This window comes from Cucumis melo, chromosome 7 (assembly GCF_025177605.1).
Source record: "Cucumis melo cultivar AY chromosome 7, USDA_Cmelo_AY_1.0, whole genome shotgun sequence".
In the NCBI taxonomy this organism is placed as follows: Eukaryota; Viridiplantae; Streptophyta; class Magnoliopsida; order Cucurbitales; family Cucurbitaceae; genus Cucumis; species Cucumis melo.
Window position 1 is genome coordinate 3,575,211 of NC_066863.1, and position 18,568 is coordinate 3,593,778.

The 18,568-nt window shown below is 34.2% G+C and overlaps 1 non-coding gene across 1 annotated transcript; it reads left to right on the forward strand.

Moving 5' to 3' along the window:
* Window positions 1-14,830: 14,830 nt before the first annotated feature.
* On the forward strand, window positions 14,831-14,919 carry LOC127150420 (small nucleolar RNA R32/R81/Z41). The gene has a single exon (XR_007822725.1). It is a non-coding gene; the product is annotated as a small nucleolar RNA R32/R81/Z41 (small nucleolar RNA).
* Window positions 14,920-18,568: the final 3,649 nt, after the last annotated feature.

Genomic DNA, 18,568 nt, shown 5'->3' on the forward strand with positions numbered 1-18,568 from the left:
AAGAAGTTTAAAATAAGAGCCAGGAAGACAAAACAAACCGAAGCCAGATTCAATTGGAAAATATTGTGATCGTTGAAGAAAAAAATAGAAAAACAAGGGGAAGAAAATACAAAAGATACAATAAAAGGAAAACAAAATTTGATTGAAGAAGATGAGTTTGATAATAACGAAACTAAAACTGAAGAAGAAATTGACACTGATAACAGTCAAGAACCACAAGAAGTTGAAACAAAAGAAAACAAGAGAGAAATTAAAGAAATACAAAAGGAAAATAATGTTAGCAAAAAAAGACAAAAGTCTCAACACAAGAAGAAAGCAGTAAGAGAAACGAAAGAAGAATGTCAACTCAAGAATACATTGATACTGCTCTATCCTTTGACCTATGAATTTCTCAATATTTTAGAGATGATTTATAGTGTTTGTAAAGCTTCAAATCTTTAAATTTAACTTTAAAAACATTCTTTATTTTATACTTGAAAAATCAGTATTCCATTTCACTTTTTATATCCTACACTATCTTGTAAAACGTATAAAGGGATCAATTACGTTTATTACCATGATCATTTATATTCAACAACACCATCGTTTAATCGTATAAATACATAGTCGCTTAAATAATATACTCCATGATCGCGTAGATTGTACAACATCATCGTTTAACATCTTATAAATGATATCCTTCACGATCGTTTAGTTGTACAACATCGTTTAATATTATATGTTTTTTTCATTGTTTAACAATGCGATCACTTACATTTTTTACTTAATTACACGATCGTTTATATATATTAAATAGTAAGAAATTGGATTCAACATTTTAAAAAAAGCATGTGAATTTACAATATTGCCCCTTTGGTAAAAACAACTAATATATACGTACCGCCTTCTTTGTTTTTCGTCACTTTGCAATACACAAACACACTGATCACTCAGCATTTCGTCTCACAGATTTTCTATTCCATTTTTCTCTCAGTCCATTTTTCTCTTCAACGTCAAAAGGTATTTTGCTGAACTTTTCATACTATAACGTTATGGTTCGTCTTCTTTATATTTCAAACGTTTCCACTTCTGTCTTGAAAACTATCGTTTTGTTCTTAAATTCTTATTCTCAAGCGTTTAAGTTTTCGAATTCGTTTAAACTTCTATTCTAGAGATTGTTAAATATTTCAATTTATCATTACTTACCGATTAACTATATTACGAATGTTTTTCTGTTTGGATTAAATTGTTACATCAAGTAAACGATAGTTTAATTTTAGGGTTTATGGTTTAGTGTCTTATAAACAGTCGTGCACATAATGAAAGTATATTATGATCATTATTTTCAAAATGACTGTACCTAGCGACAAGTACTTTCCTGCCACTGTCTCATGCCAAGTGCACAGGATTGACAATCTGATTAAGGATAAACTGACCAAGGAATAACTGCAGATGTTCAACAAAACAATTTTTGGTCGATTGCTAAATGTCAACATGGTCTTGATCCACCATTTCTTGCTAAGGTAGATATCTGAAGAAGTCAATGCAAATAAAATCTGTTTTTCAGTTTTGGGAAAAAATGTCCATTTCACCCAAAAGGAATTCAACATCATAACTGGATTGTGGCCAACAAATATAACATTGGAGAAAGATTATGATAATAAGCACCTACAAAACCTTCTATTTGGATTAGAAAACTAGAAAATAATAATATGCTTGGAAGTTGAGGAAATTTTCAAGAATTTTGAGTTTACAAAAGATTACGATGCTGTGCAGGTCACCTTATCCCTCTTTATAGAAACTGTGATGGTCGGAAAGGATAAGAAAACACAGTTTGACATGGATATTTTGGGAAGAGTTGATGATGAAGAAGTATTTAAGAGCTTTGATTGGTCAACTTTCTTCTACACTTGTCTGCTCAACAGATTAAAGACAAGTCGTCAAGGGAAAAAAGAAGTATACGAGCTAAAGAAGACAAAAAGTTTCAAAGCAGTGACATACTACAACATCAAAGGATACGTGCTTGCTTTTCAGGTGATTTTTATTTATTTATACATCTTAATTAAATGCAAATTAAATATCAAAGTTTAACATATTTGTTTAAATATTTTAGGTGTGGGCTTATGAAGTACTCTCAACTGAAAGTGAGCACCTGGCCACAAAAAACAGTAAGGGATCAATCGCTAGGATATTGAGATGGAATTGTACACAAGCTCCATCTTACAAAATGTTGCAGAAGAACATATTCGACAACAAAAATGTAAGTAAAACTTGTCAGCAATCGTTTAATACAATTTCACGATCGTTTAATACAATTACACGATCGTTTAATACAATTACACGATCATTTAATACAATTACATGATCGTTTACATTTTAACATATATGATCGTTTAGCTTAATGTAATATCGTTTATATTGAATACCATATGTAGTATCATATTATTTTATAAACGATCGTTTATATTAACAATTCTTTGATTGTAACATTGCAGACTGTTGTTAAACCTAAACTGAAGCTATCAACCTGAGAGGAAGCTTTCATGGAGAGTCGAATTCGAGGGGATGATAACATGAAAATGGAGGACGATGAATCCATTTCAGATATTAACAACAATGATACCAATACTCTTGATCATGCAATGAACAATAAATCATTGGAGCAATTAGACTCATCTCCATAAAGAAAACAAAGTCAAACAGTGGCTGACCAATCTGAAATGGATCCAATCAACAACAAGAAACGTTGCAGATCAAAAAAGTCCAATGACAAAGAACAACAAAGTCATTCGCAATTCTACAAAAAACTGAAGAATAAAATAAAAGAAGTTCGTAAGGATTTATCCACAGTGACTTCTATAGTCTATAGGATGGATGACAGAATCAGAAAGTAGTCATTGGAGCTGTCTAAAATGAAGCAGATGCTGGAGAGATTGGTTCATGAAAACTTTGTTTTCAGAAAGTATTTCGCTTATCAGTTGTTTAAATAAACGATCGTTTAACTAAAACATCTGATCGCCTATCATATTTCAACGATCGTTTATTAAAGTTACATGATTGTTTAGATATTATACATCATCGTTTACTTTTATGTACACGATCGTTTAACAATCTATTATTTTTAAATTTTATTTTCGTTTTTATTTGTTTATAAGAATCAAAATCAAAATCACGGGAATGATTATATTCATCAGAATGACAATGATTGTATTATATTATATTCATATGTAGTATCATATTATATTCATCAGAATGACAATGACAACTATTATCTTCATCATAGTAGAGAAGATATGATCACCAATGACCAACCATATGTTGAAGGATAACATACCGAAGAACAACATACTGAACATCAAGAGGAAACCCAAAGGTTAACATTTCATTCATTGTTTACTGCTTTATATTATTGAAAATTGCTTACATTCTAAATACGTAACTGTATTTTTTCTTATTCTCATTTTTTTTTCTCATTTTCTTTAGGGAGCATCAAGAGCAATTAGGTGGTGATGTTAACATAGATGACATGGATGCAGACTTGCTATTGACTATAAGACATTTACCGGATAATATAAATAGTCAAAGTCAGAAAGAAAAAGACCTGCCAGAAATGATTACTACCTTTCCACTTATGAGCCAACCTCTTCCACTTTGTGAGATACTACCATCATCAAGTAGTACTCTCAAACAACTTGCAATGGCTCTATTGGATCAAACTATACAAATTCATGAAGTGCCACCATTAATTTCAATTGTAAATGAAGAATCTCAACTGGTATATATAGACAACAACTGTGTAGTCTTTTGAATTAAGAGTTTGTTTCTTATATAATATTATGCATTGTAAGAAATACGAAAAAATGATCAAGCAGTTACTTTAGCTGAGATACAAAAAGAAAATCAACAAGTAACTGAGGATTAAACAAGTGGAAATGTGCAACAATCAACCTCAACTGAAAAAATAGAATCTCAATTGGTATGTATACACAACAAAATGTGTAGTTCTTTAAATTAATAGTTTGTTACTTGTCTAATATCATATATTACAGGAACGACCAAAACAATAGGTTAAGATTAAAAAAAATGATGAAGCAGTTACTTTTGTTGAAAATGAACCAGTAACGAGAAAGAAAGTTTTGCAATTGATTTAGAATCTCTATTGGTATGTATATAAAAGAACTCTAAATTACTTTGCATCAATTATTATTGTTTTTTTTTTCTTAATTAACAACATTGTGCATTATAGGAAATAAATGAACAATAAAAACCAATGAAGAGAAGGAAGCTATGTAAAATAACAAGTAAAAAGATGCCTTATTAAGATCAATAAGTTAATTCACCCACAACATCTATTGAGGTCATATCATAACCTATAATACCTGTCCCAGATGTCGAAATCAGAGATGTAGATAGGTATGATCCCATGTGGCAAGTGGATCCAGAATTATGGAAGACATACTTATCTTGGAAAAGATAAAAAAAAAAAAAAAACTCATGAAGGAAGGCAAGTAGTCTCCACAACCAGAAAGAATTTTTTTTTTCAAAAAGCTTGAAGAAAACACATGGATACTAGGAGACGTAAGTACTTTTTCCAAATTTCATTTTATATATAAAACTGCACGATCGAGTACAACATACTTTATCTAACCAAACGATCATTTATATATATTACATGATCGCTTAGTAAGGAAAAGAATGTTGTAAACGATCACTTGTATTTGCTAAACGATCGCTTCTATTCACTAAACGATCATGTATATATATTACATGATCGCTTAGTAAGTAAACGATCACTTGTATTTACTAAACGATTGCTTAAACTCTCGTTTCTATCCATTAAACGATCGTTTAAATTTTTTTTAGACCATGGATTTGCTATTGTCCCACTTGTAGAAAAAAAAGTTGCATATCAAGCAACTTTGCAAGTATACTTTGAGAGTAATAGATTCGACATTTATAGTAAGTTGTTATTCTTTAATTTTTTTTCTATAGAAGTTAAACTGCATAATTATATTTTGATTAACTTTTTTTACTTGTTCTTCAAGACTAAAATCAATAAACCACACTGCATAGTTTGACAACTTTTTGACAGTCATGTGCTGACAGCAAATAATAAGAAAGCTGAATGGATAGACACAACAACACATTTAGAGCTATGGAATGATCAACATTTGGAATACTATTTTAATACAGCTTTTGGTGATTTCCAAGACAAAGAAGGGTGAGGAGATGTCAATTACGTGATTGGCTACATCAACATAAGAGGAACATTGGTTGGCTATTGCAGCTGATATAAGGAAATGCAAGATCTACGTGTTCGACTCAATGTCAAATTATGTTGAGAAAAAACTTGTTGATGAAGCTCTTGAAATGCCTACATGATGCATCCCTCACTCGCAATTGTAATTGGAATGAATCTCCATTCAAAACACTTCAAATATAGCTCTCGGCCATTAGTCAGATCCAATACCACATTACAGAAAGGGCATTCATTAGATTGTGACATTTTTTATTCAAAATTTATTGAATGCCTTGTAACAAATGCTGACATGATTGTCTAACTGTGGAAAACATGAAACTGTTTAGACAACAGTATGTACTGAAACTTTGAGCAAATAAATACTTTTGGTAAATAAATGTTTATTTGGTTCTTGTACTTTTTGACCGAATGTTTGTATTCGTTTAGATAGATATCATAAAACAATTGCATAAAGATATAAAAACATTCGTGTAAAATAATGTTCATTGTGCATATATCTTTAAGCGATTGTTTAGTAAAATCTAAACGATCATCTTAATAGACATAAAAAAATATTAAGCAATCGTTTATAAACCACAGTAATATCTAAAAGAATATTAAGCGATTGCATAAACGTGCATGTATAGAATATTAAGTGATCGTTTATATGTATCATACTAATGTAAAAGATCGTGCATATATCTTTAAGCGATTGTTTAGTAAAGTCTAAACGATCTTCTTAATACACATTAACAATATTAAGCGATTATTTATATATCTAATGTCTAAACGATATCAACTCTCCATCAAATTTAATATCAAACGTGTATACATGATAATGAAAGAGAGAGAGTACGCATTTTCATTAATTGTTTAAACCTTGCCTTGCTTACAAGTCCTACTATTATGTCCTTTACGATTACAATTGGAACATCTAGTTGAACTACTAAATTCGCCAACAAATGGAATTCTTTATTTTCTTGGTCTTCCAGCCTGCCGTTTAAAGACTGGGGGTAATATTTTCATGACAGAGTCTACAACTCTACAATCAAAATGAGATCCAACAAGTTGAATACAACCATTGGATGTTGCTGATAGTGTTTCTCTATAATAAAATTCAGATACATAAGAATAGGTATCTAAATTAAGCATTTGTAGAACAGCAAGAGCATGTGCATAAGGATTTTCTTCAACATCCACTACTCGGTAACTACAACATCTCACGTTTAACTTCACAATAAACTGTTGATTTCCATCCGTTACTTGGTATTTAGTTGTACTTATTGGATCAACTTAATACATAACACAAATAAGGACAATTAATAAAATAAGAAGAAATAGATTTCAATCTCTGTATACATTATATATATATAGAGATATCAATCTACCAGTGCCTATCTGAGACAGGAACAGATAAATTGCTATCTTTATTTATTGGATAGACAAAGATAGCAATCTATCTCTAATTGTCCGAGATAAATTTTTTTTACTAATAATCTTCTCTACTTTTCATGTTCTAAACGCAGAACATTCTCAGCTCAAGAAGTCAAATGACTCTTCATTGTAGAAGCAGCTTTACTTCGTTCATACACTACAAGAATTCGGGGCTTTCTTGATGCAGAGAAAGACGTCTACTGAAAAATCTTCGAGAATAGCTCGTTCTTCCGATGCCTGACATTAGACGTCGAGTAAAAGGACCTTTCTCGATGCATTATTCTAGGCATTGGGGACGACATCGGGAATAAGGACCTTTTCCGATGTCGTCATGATGCATCGGGAAAGCCTCGTCGTAATTTACAACGAATTAATTACGGCGGGCATGTATCCCCGACGATTTGCTTTATACGTCGGGGACGACGTTGAGAATAAGGCCCTTTCCCGACTCCGTCATGGTGCGTCGGAAAAGCCTCGTCGTAATTTACAACGAATTAATTACGGCGGTCATGTATCCCCGACGCTTTGCCTTATGCATCAGGTAATAAGGACCTTTCCCGATACACCATGACGACGTCGAGAAAGGTCTTACATTTCCGACGCCATAAGTGAGATCTCTCGACATTTTCGTGATGCGTCGGGATATCCCTTTTAAATTCATTTCAGTTCTGTGAATCACAGAATTGAAAGAATGAAAGAGAAAAGGAGAAAGGGAGAGACGACCGCCGTGTGCCCTGTTGTTGAGCCTAGTCGCCGTTGCCGTTGCCGCCATTGTCGTCGCCGTCCGTCCTTTCCGCTGTCTACTGTCATGTATTAAGGTATGTTTAAAATCTAAAAGTTTTAGGTTTAGAGTTGATAGTTTAGGGTTTTTTTTTGAAAAAATTGTTTTAGGTATTTATTTATTTTTGTATTGAATGTGTGTTGTATTTTTGTATTGAATGTGTGTTGAATTTGTTGAATTGAAATTTGATTTGAATTGAAATTTGTTTTAAGGTTTCTTTTTTTTAAAAATTGAATAGAATTGAAATTTGTTGAATTGAAATTTGTTTTAGGGTTTTTTAGGTATTTGTTTGAATTGAAATTTGAAGGGGGGTGAGTGTTATGTGAATGTAAATTTGAAGGGGGGGGGGGGAGGTTATGTTTGAATTCAAATTTGAAGGGGAGGGGGGTTATGTTTGAATTGAAATTTGAAGGGAGGGTTTGAATTGAAAATGTAATATGTGTTAATATTTGTTTTGGCTATTCTATAGTTATGGTAACCTTTTTTGTTTTGAATTTGTTTCTATTTGCGATGGCTATCCTACAGTTATGGTAGCCTTTTTTGTTTTGAATTTTTTTATATTTGGGATGGTTTCAAGGGGTATGGTAGTAGGATAGCTTGTTAAGGTGTAGCGTTGTTGGAAAGGGTGGGTAGGATGTGAAGATATAATATTTTTTTTATTAATAATTACGTTGTGTTGGCTATCCTACAATTATGGTAGCTTCTGTAGTTTGAAGTTAGTTTTAGTGAAAAATTTGAGAGATTGTATATTACTGAAAAATAGTGAAAATTCTAGGGAGTAAGTTATGGATGTGAGAGAGGGAGAGAGATATGTTTTTAATCAAACCTATTTATGTTTTAGGGACTTAAACGATGGATAAGGGTTGGATGAAAATTAGAAATTAGTTCTCCCTTGTGTATAGACAGAGAGTGACCCAATTTTTAGAATTTGCCTAGTTTCACGTTGATACTTACAGACGATTAAGCTGTCCATGCAAGAGATGTTTGAATTTAAATCGGAGCTCATTAGAGGGTGTGGAACGAAATCTATTGACTATTGGAATATCCCCCTACTACACAGAATAGGTGTCTCATGGAGAGTCATTAAGCTTTAGAGGTACAGAAAACTTTGAGAAAGGAACTAGTAGTAGGTAATTTAATGAAGAAGATGATATGTTTGGTATACTAAATGATTTACAAGCCCCGATTGAAGAGGAAGAGGAATTAGAGGAACGTCATTTAGAAGATGAAATGCCGATGAATGTTGGGGTAGATATAGATGAGGATAGAACAAATATATTTCAGAACTTATTAAATGAAGCACGTAATGAGTTGTACCCTGGTTGTTCTGAATTTTCGTCGTTGAATTTTTTGGTTAAGTTGATGCATGTGAAGGTTCTAAATGGTTGGAGTAACAATTCGTTCGACATGTTGTTAGAACTCTTAAGAGCAGCGTTTCCAATGTGTAGTACTATACTATCCCTAGTTCATTTTTTGAAGCAAAACGAAAACTTCGTGACTTGGGCTTGGGATACGAGACTATTCAAGCGTGCAAGTATGACTGTGTATTGTATTGGAAAGAGTTTGTTGATTTGCAACATTGTCCTACATGTGGCGAGGCTCGGTACAAGGTTAATCATAATAGAGGAATTTTTTTTTGCATAAGGTATTGTGCCACTTTCCTTTGGTACCGAGATTACAACGCTTGTTTGTAATACATGAAGGATCTGCTGACATGAGATGACATAGAGATAAACGTGTTGAAACAGATGATGTGTTGAGACATCCAGCTGATGCAGAGGGTTGGAAGCACTTTGATTCTGAATATCCTAATTTTGCTTTTAATCCACGGAACGTGCGTTTGGGTTTGGCTTCAGATGGGTTTAACCTATTTGGTCAAATGAGTACCTCGTACAATATGTGGCCTGTTGTGTTACTTCCTTACAATTTGCCACCATGGAAATGCATGAAAAAGAAAAATTTCTTTATGTCATTACTCATACCCGATTCTAAATCTCCTAGTAGGGAAATTGATGTGTATCTCCAACCATTGATTGAGGAATTGAAAGAGTTATAGACTTTTGGGGTACGTACGTATGACTCTCTTACAGATCAATTCTTTTAGTTATATGCAGCCTTGTTGTGGACGATTAATGACTTATTCGCGTATGGTGACCTATCAGGGTGGAGTACAAAGGAGTATCAGGCATGTTCTATATGCATGGGTGATAGATCGTCCTTCGAGATATGAGGTAGAATATCTTTCATGGGACATAGACGTGATCTTTCAGAGAACCACGTGTGACGTAGAAATAGGCTACACGATGGAAAGGTTGAGTGTAGGGCTTCTCTAGTGGTGATGAATGGGCATGAAATATTAGAACAACTAGATCAGTTAGAGTTTCCAGTTATGAGTAAACATCATTCAATACAGGATAAGAAAAGAAAGAGAGCTCTTAATTGGACGAAGAAAAGTATTTTTTTCGAACTTCCTTACTAGTCGAGACTACTGTTACGTCACAAACTTGACATAATGCACATTGAGAAGAATGTGGCACACCCCGTTCTAGGTTTTTCTCCTCTAACCTAGATCGTGGTGTGACAACTTTGGTATTAGAGCATGGTTTTGGGAAACGTAGGGATTATGAGCGAAAGTTTTAAGGATGTTAAGGGTTATGCATTTGAGAAATCATATGTTTAGTAATACTGTAGTAAATTACATGAGTTATGTTTACTAAATAAGTGTGCTTCATCATTGCATTATAGGAACCATGCCTCGGGTAGACCTCGAAAGCGTCCTGTTGCACAAGCTAGTAACGCTGCTAGAGAAGCAACTATGGAAAGTGAGGAGTTTGATGCTGAATTTAGTCGTCCCCATGTTGAGGGGAATGTGGAAGAGCAGTTGCTTGATAAACTGGCTCAAAGATTGGTGTCGGAGATTAGATCGACACAATTAGACCCTGAAAAGAAGTATGAGATTGAACGATTGAAAGGCTTAGGTGCTACCACTTTTGTGGGGACAATAAATCCCGCTGATGCTAAAGCATGACTTACTTTGAGCGAAAAGTGCTTCGGAGTAATGAGATGCCCGAAGGATCTACAGGTGATAAGAGTTGGGATGAGTTTTATCCAGGCTTCTTCCGAGATGTAAAATGTAGTGAGTTCTTAAGGCTTACTTAAGGGTCAATGACTGTTGTGGAATATGAGAAGAAGTACACAAAATTGTCTAAGTATGCCACTAGTGTGATTGAGGACGAGGTGCAAGGATGCAAGAGATTTGAAGAGGGGTTATGAGAGGAAATTCGTACTCCTGTGACAGCTTGTGCAGACTGGAATGATTTCTCTAAATTGGTGGAGGCAGCTCTAAGGGTAGAGAAAAGTTTAAACAAAAGGAAGCATGAAAGAGAAGCTTCTAAGAATGTACGTACATTCAGCTCGTCGATGCATCGAAATCGACTAGGTAAAGGAAGATTTTTGTCAAGGGTGTCTAGCAGAGGAAATTTTAAGTCTTAGTACAGTGGTTCTTCTTTCTCTAAATCGGGATCAGGCGGAGGAGCCTAGAGATCGAGTGGTTCTAGTCATTATATATATTCTATAGAAGGTTCTCATGTTGCTGGATCAAATAGGGTTGTATTAGAATCTGGCAAGAGCAGTGTATGTTATAACTGTGGTCAGCTAGGACACTATCGTAGAAACTGTCCACATTTGATATCGAAAGGTAATACTATGATGAAAACCACTTCTCAGACAGTAAGCCAACAACCAAGGACCACAAGAACAAGTGGTAAAGACTCTAGTGGGGAAAAACAAAAAGGACCAGTATGTCGTTCTCGTCAGAAAGGGAAGATTTTTGCAATGACACAACATGAGGCAATAGATACACCAAATGGGAGGTATGAAGCATGAGATTGTAGAATATGTGGCTAAGTGTTTGATATGTCAGCAAGTTAAACCTGAACGTCAGAGACCAGCAGGACTACTAAATCCTCTTCCAATGTCAAAATGGAAATGAGAGCATGTTACCGTGGACTTTTTATTTGGACTACCCCGCACAACGAATGGGTATGATGGCATTTGGGTGATAGTTGACAGACTTATGAAGACAGTCAAATTTCTACAAGTTAAGGTCATTTTCACCTTGCATAAGCTGGTCAAATTGTACGTTGATAAGATTGTGAGTGCGTTTAGAGCTCTAGTATTGATTGTGTTTGATCGAGACTCCAGGTTTACCTCAAAGTTTTGGCCAAGTTTACAACAAGCCTTGGTTACCAAGTTACATTTAAGTACCGCATTTCATCCTCAAACAGATGGCTAGTCAGAACAAACCATTCAGACCTTGGAAGATATGCTTAGAGCTTGTGTTTTACAATTTAAGGGTAACTGGGATGCTCATCTATCCTTGATGGAATTTGCATATAATAATAATTTCCATTCAAGTATTGGAATGACACCATATGAGGCCTTGTATGGTAGACGTTGTAGAACTCCCGTGTGCTGGGATGAAGTTGGAGAAAGGAAGTTAGTGGAGCCAGAATTAGTACAAACTACTTCAGAGAATGTGAAAATTATTAGAGAAAAGTTGAAAACAGCCCAAGATCGTCAAAAGAGTTATGTAGATAAGCGCCGACGAGACTTAGAATTTGAAGTTGGTGACAAAATCTTTCTAAAGTTATCTCCTTGGAAAGGTGTGCTTCGATTTGGCAGAAAAGGGAAGCTGAGTCCAAGATTTATCGGACCTTATGAGATACTAGAACGTATTGGGCCTGCAGCATAGCGTTTGGCGTTTTCTATGAAACTTTCCAGGATTCATGATGTATTTCATATGTCAATGTTACATAAGTACGTCCCAGATCCATCCCATATTCTTGAAGCACAACCAGTTCATTTAAAAGAGAACTTGTCCTACGAAGAGGAACCGATACAAATTCTTGATAAGAAAGAACAAGTGCTAAGGAACAAAGTCATACCATTAGTCAAGGTTCTTTGGAGGAACCATAATACTGAAGAAGCAACGTGGGAGACGGAGCAAGGAATGAAGGCGCGATACCCACATCTTTTCACATCATCACCTTGATCGAATTTCGAGGACAAAATTCTTAAAAGGAGGTAGTAACTTGTAAGCCCTCGTCTCGATCTCTTTTATTTTATCTATATATTTTATATCTCTTAAATGGTGAAAAACAAGTTGGAATACTTTTATACTCCTTAAAATTTATTCATGCGATAAGGAAATTTTAGAGCTACATTAATGGAGTTTTAAAGCTTAAATTATTTTGTATAGGTGTTGAAAAGAATGAAAGAGGGTAAAAAGGAAGTTTAAATTTGAAGAGATGATCATTTTTGTCATTCCATCATTATTACTATTAAGTTAAAAAAAAAGAAAGAGAAGAAAAGAAAAAAAATTTCTTCTTCTTCTTCTTCTTCTTTTTCTTCATTCTTATAGAGAGAGACTCGTCAGAGAATCTCTTAAAAAATCTCTTCCGCCACCACATCTCCCTCTTTCTCTCCTTCATGCCGATGCCATCACCAAGCTTCACTCGTCGGACGACGTCTGCAAGCCGGCGGAACCTAGTCGATGCCTTGCGTCTCTCTTTCATGTGTCGGCTATGACGCACTCCAGTCGTAGCGTGACTCGCCGATGCCAAATCAACCACCGTCGCATAACCTAACTCACCAAATGACAATTACCCCACGTCGAACCCTTCACAAGTCACGCAAAATTGAAGTTCTTGGATCGATCTAAGTTTTGGGGTAAATTTTCGTTATTTTAGTTGGATTTCTTGAAGATTTTCAAATACCCACTAAGTTTCGCCCTTGATTTTGTAATACCCATTACTCTCTGATGCTAGATTTGAATATTAGAGGATTTTACGCCGCTGTCCAGCCATTCAAAAACTAGAAATTGGGCGTTTTGGCACAATTTGAGTAATTTGGGTAAGTTTCGTGAATACCCATTAGTTTTAGCATGAACTTGATATTACCCATATTGTTATGTGTGAAGGATTGAAGATTTGGAGGACTTAGAAACATTAATCAATATGTTTAAGATTATTTAGGACAAGTGTGGGTAATCTCTTAAGTCTTAACTTACTAGTTTGACTTTGAGATTGTTAATGGACCTAAACCTTTAAAGCATGGATATTGATTAGGAGCGTAGATGGTTTTAGACTACGACTTAAGTTTGGGTGCTTGTGGCGTTAAAGTTCAAGATGAAGTTAAGGGTCCAAGTATCCTAAATTAAACCATTTGTAGGATAGTTCAATCTAAATCTTAGAAGTACTTAAGGTTGTTGGTCCCTTGTTGTTATAATGGATATAAATCCACATAAAAGACCCATTAAGCTTGAACTAAGTTGAACGCTTATTGTGTTAAGTAATTAGACTTTAAGTCTAAGGGTACGTAGGTGAAAATTCTAGCCTAATCTAAGGCGAATTGAGAATTTAAGAACTTTAGAAACTAAAATAAGTTTTGATTTGGCCTTATGAAGTATGTTGAGGATTGTTGTGTCGTCTCCCCTTGTGAAAATAATTAATAGACCTTAATCGTTTTTTCAGGCCAAGTTGAAGTGGGGAAAGGGTATAACCCCGGGGGATCGAGTTACTGACTGTGAGTGGCTTAATTTTCGAGCATTCTTTGTATTTATACTTAGGGGTGAGCATGGTGGGCCAAAAAACTGAAACGAACGACCGAAACCAAACGAACCGATGTCGGGCAGACGGAAAAATACTATGGGCGGTCGGGTTTCGGTTATTATAATTTCAAAACTGAGTTCAAGCGGTCGGTTCAATCTATGAGGTTGGTCGGTCTAGTAAACCGACCGAACCGACTCCCTCTTTTAAAAAATATATATATATTATATAATTTTTGTAAATTTAGGTTTTTTCATCTCGCTGGCTCACGCTCCAGACCCAATCCACGACTCCACATCCACACGTACAGATCTTTCATCTCTCATTTTCCCCCTAGTTGGCCGTCGCAATTGCCGCCGCCGGTGACTCCGTTGATCGGTTACTCCATAGACTCCATTGGCTGGTTCGTTGCCTCAGTCGTTTGCCGTCACACACAGATCTCTCGTTTTCCCTCAACCGTTCGCCGTTAGCCACATGCCCGACCAGTTCGCCATCAGCCGCACGCCCAACCCGTTCGTTGTCAACCGCACGCCCAACCTGTTAGGTATTTTTTTTCTTTTCTTTCTGAATATATGTGTATACAAAAATGTAAAGAGAACTGATATTATACATTCATCTTACAACATTTATATAGTTATAATTTATCTGAGATGGAAAATCAAAGCAGATATTTCAATGCCTTTTGGCTACCTACACAATCTCTCTGTTATTCCAAATGACATACATTTTGCTTTTCTAATCACTTCATCTTCTCTTTTTTGTTAATTTGTCTTGTTTGATTTTTGATTCCGATGAACATGATGAAGGAGAAAAAGATTGGATGATGACACATGATCTCAGAAACATCCTTTATTCGCTACGTTCTTTCTGATTCATCCTTTTTATTTGTTTGCCTTATGTTCTTTAAATCCTTTGTTTTTATGAATTTTTAGAATTTAGTTTGGCAACTTTTTTGTTCTAGTTTGTTGTTTCCTTTGGTTTTAAGTGTTGATTTGTGTTCTTCAAATCTTTTAGGAACTTATTGCAAAATGTTTGATTTAGAAACCATTGGTGAACACAAAAGCGTAGTTTTTGTTTTTTTTTTTTATTTGGATTTCAGAAAATGATAATTGAATTTCATGGTAACATCCAAAATGGTAAATTATATTTGAAATTGAGATCAAATGATGGATTTGACGAAACGACTTATGGAATAACATATAGGCTGCTAGTGATGTAATTTGAAGGAAGATCCGAGTAAAAATTGAATTATATATTACATGTGCTTGTTGAACATAAAGTATAGCCCTAATTTGTAAAATGAATGGCTGCATATTTTAATTTATGTATGAAAAATAGTCCAATTCAAATGGGATAATAAGTCTTGAAGGTTTAAGATTATATTTAATAAATATTTTAGTTTATCTTAGCTCGGAATCTTGAAGGTTTGAGATTGCATCAATGAGAAAAAAAATCTATAGTAATAGATACATGTCAATTTTTAATTCTATTTATAATGCTCTAAATTTTCAAATTTATTTGCATTATGTCTCAGTCCTTAAAGATCCAATTTCACCTTTATATAAGATTTCATGAGCTATTGTCTTAGTTGAATTTTATTTTTTTGTGAAATAATTGGAGATATGTATTGGATTTTATATATATAAAAAAAAAATGAACAATAGATGGATTTGTTACTTTTAAGCTTTGGGTTTCTTTTATTCTTCCCACACACACTAACATGGAATATCTTTTTTTTACTCTCAGTACAGTTAAATCAAATGGATTCAACGAATATGGAGTTAGAGTGTGATGAGAGTTGTGAAACTTCAAAAATCGTAAGGGACGAAGATACGGATGGCAAGCGTAAAACCATTGATGTTGATCTTGATTCATATGGGAGAGAAGATGTTCTAAATCCCTAAAAAATAAGGAAGAATGTCAAACAATCAATGGTTTGGGACCACTTTGAGAGGCTTAAAGGTGATCCTAATGACCCTCGTGCTAAATGTAAATATTGTGGAGTTGTTTATGCATGTCATTCTAAACGTAATGGTACTGGAACTATGAAGCATCATTTAGAAAATCGCAAAAAGTACCCTTACCAAAAAAAGAGAGACCAAACTCAAATGACATTAGCTTTTAAACCTAAAGACAAAGTTGGAGATAATTCTCCACAACTTGTATGTGAATCATTTAGTTTAGATGGTTGTGGGGAAGCTTTGGTTGAGATGATAATAGTTGATGAATTGCCCTTTAAGTTTGTCGCCGGTAAGGGATTTAAGAAGTTTGTGGATAAATTAACATGTGGAAATCATACTAGATTTGTTGTTCCATCTCGATTTACTGTGGCTAGAGATGTGCTTAAGTTGTATGTTAATGAGAAGAATCGTTTGAAAGACATGTTTGTAAAAAATAAGAATAGAGTTTCTCTCACCACTGATTGTTGGACATCGGGACAAAATATTAATTCTAACTACCCATTTTATTGATTCTGATTGGAAATTACATAAGAGAATACTTAGTTTTTGTCCAATTGAGAATCATAAAGGTGATACTATCGGTAAAACCATTGAAAAGAATGTGAAGGATTGGGGCATTGAGAGGGTAATGACTTTGACGGTTGATAATGCAAGCTCGAATGACACTGTTGTTGCTTATCTTTTAAAGAGATTCAATAAAGAGTTATTGTTTGGTGGGAAATTTCTGCATGTTCGTTGTTGTGCCCATATATTGAATCTTATAGTAACTGATGCTTTTAAGGAACATAATGATTGTATTGATAGGATTCGATATGCCGTGCGATTTATAAGGTCTTCTCTTGCTCGTTTTTTGAAATTTAAAAAGTGCATTGAACTTGAAAAAATTGTTTGTAAGAGTTATGTGTGTCGTATATGATGGAACTCCACATATATGATGCTTGAAGTTACTGTTAAGTTTGAAAAAGCTTTTGATAGATTAGAAGATGAAGATGCCTCGTATAGACATGATATGTCACCGAATAAGGAAGATTGGACAAATGCTAGGATTTTAATACAGTTTTTAAAAGTATTTTATGAGGGCACATTAAAGATTTCGGGCTCTTTGTATACTACTTCGAACTTGGTTTTCCATCAGATTACAGTGGTTCAGAATTATATACGTTTGAATGCGGGTAGTGGAAATGCATTGTTAGTTGGAATGGCTAAAAACATGAAGGCAAAATTTGAGAAATATTGGGGAAACAATGAAAAGAATAATTTGTTGTTGTATGTTGCTATTGTGTTGGATCCTCGAAAGAAATTAAGATTTGTATCTTTTTGTTTGAAATTTTTTTTTTATCCCAAGGTTGCTGAATCCATGGGAAATGTAGTGGAACAATGTTGTAGACGTCTCTTTCATGAGTATATTACTACTCGAAGTGGGAGTAGACAAGGATGTAGTAGTACTAGTACAACTAATACACAAACTGTTTCAGGCTTGGATGCTAATATTGATTTTGATTCAAATGAAAATGTGGGTGAAGATTTTGTCTACGATTGTTGAGGAATTTGAAGATGATGCTACTACACCTTTCGAACAGGGGTCATTGGAGATTGATATCTATTTGTTGGAAGCCAATGTTATGACCGAAGGTGATTTTGACATACTACAGTGGTGGAAGATGAACAGTGATCGATTTGAGGTTCTTGGTCATATGGCTAGAGATATTTTGGCTATTCTAGTTTCTACTGTAGCGTCTGAGTCGGCTTTTAGTACTAGAGGACGTGTTGTTGACTTATCACGCTGCTCATTGGCTCCTAAAACAGTGGAGGCTCTCATATGTACTCAAAATTGGCTAAATTCTGATCCAATACATCTTCAAGTTCAACATGAATTGGAAGAGGCTTCAAAATTTGAAGAAGGTATTTTCAAATCTTTACATGATATCTTTTGTAGTTGTAATGTGTAACTTTAGTGAAATCTTAAATTATTTAGTAAATTCTTCATATTGATTATGTAGGATTCCGGGTGGTTATGGAGAATGAAAATGAGCTTGAAGACCTTCCAGATTTTGATAAGTTGTCAATTACCGATTAAGCGATTATTAACTAATTCTGATCCAAGACTTGTAATATTTCTACTGACTAGATTATCATAGTGTTTCTGTTTCATACTTTGGTTGTATTTGTGACTCTTAATAGTAATGTGGTGAAGTGAATTGAACTTGGATGTTTCTAATTTCATTTTGGTAGTATGCTTAGATTCTTATTTTTATGTTGTTTATTTTATTGATTTGTGTAATACCTATGAACTAAGAATTGAAATTAATAGAACTTGATTTTATTTTTTAATCACAATTATATGATTTTAAGACAATATAGAATATATATCGTAGACTTTTCTATTGAAATTAAAAAGTGAAATAAAACATAATAGTTTCATTCTTATTTTTTAAAATCGTTAATAAAAAAAAAGCAAGAAACATAGAAAAGGAAGGAGGAGGAGGAGAAGAAAGAGGAAAGAAAGAAAAAAAAAAGTCAAAAAACCGACTGACTCGACCCGACTTGACCGCCTGTTGGACCGGTC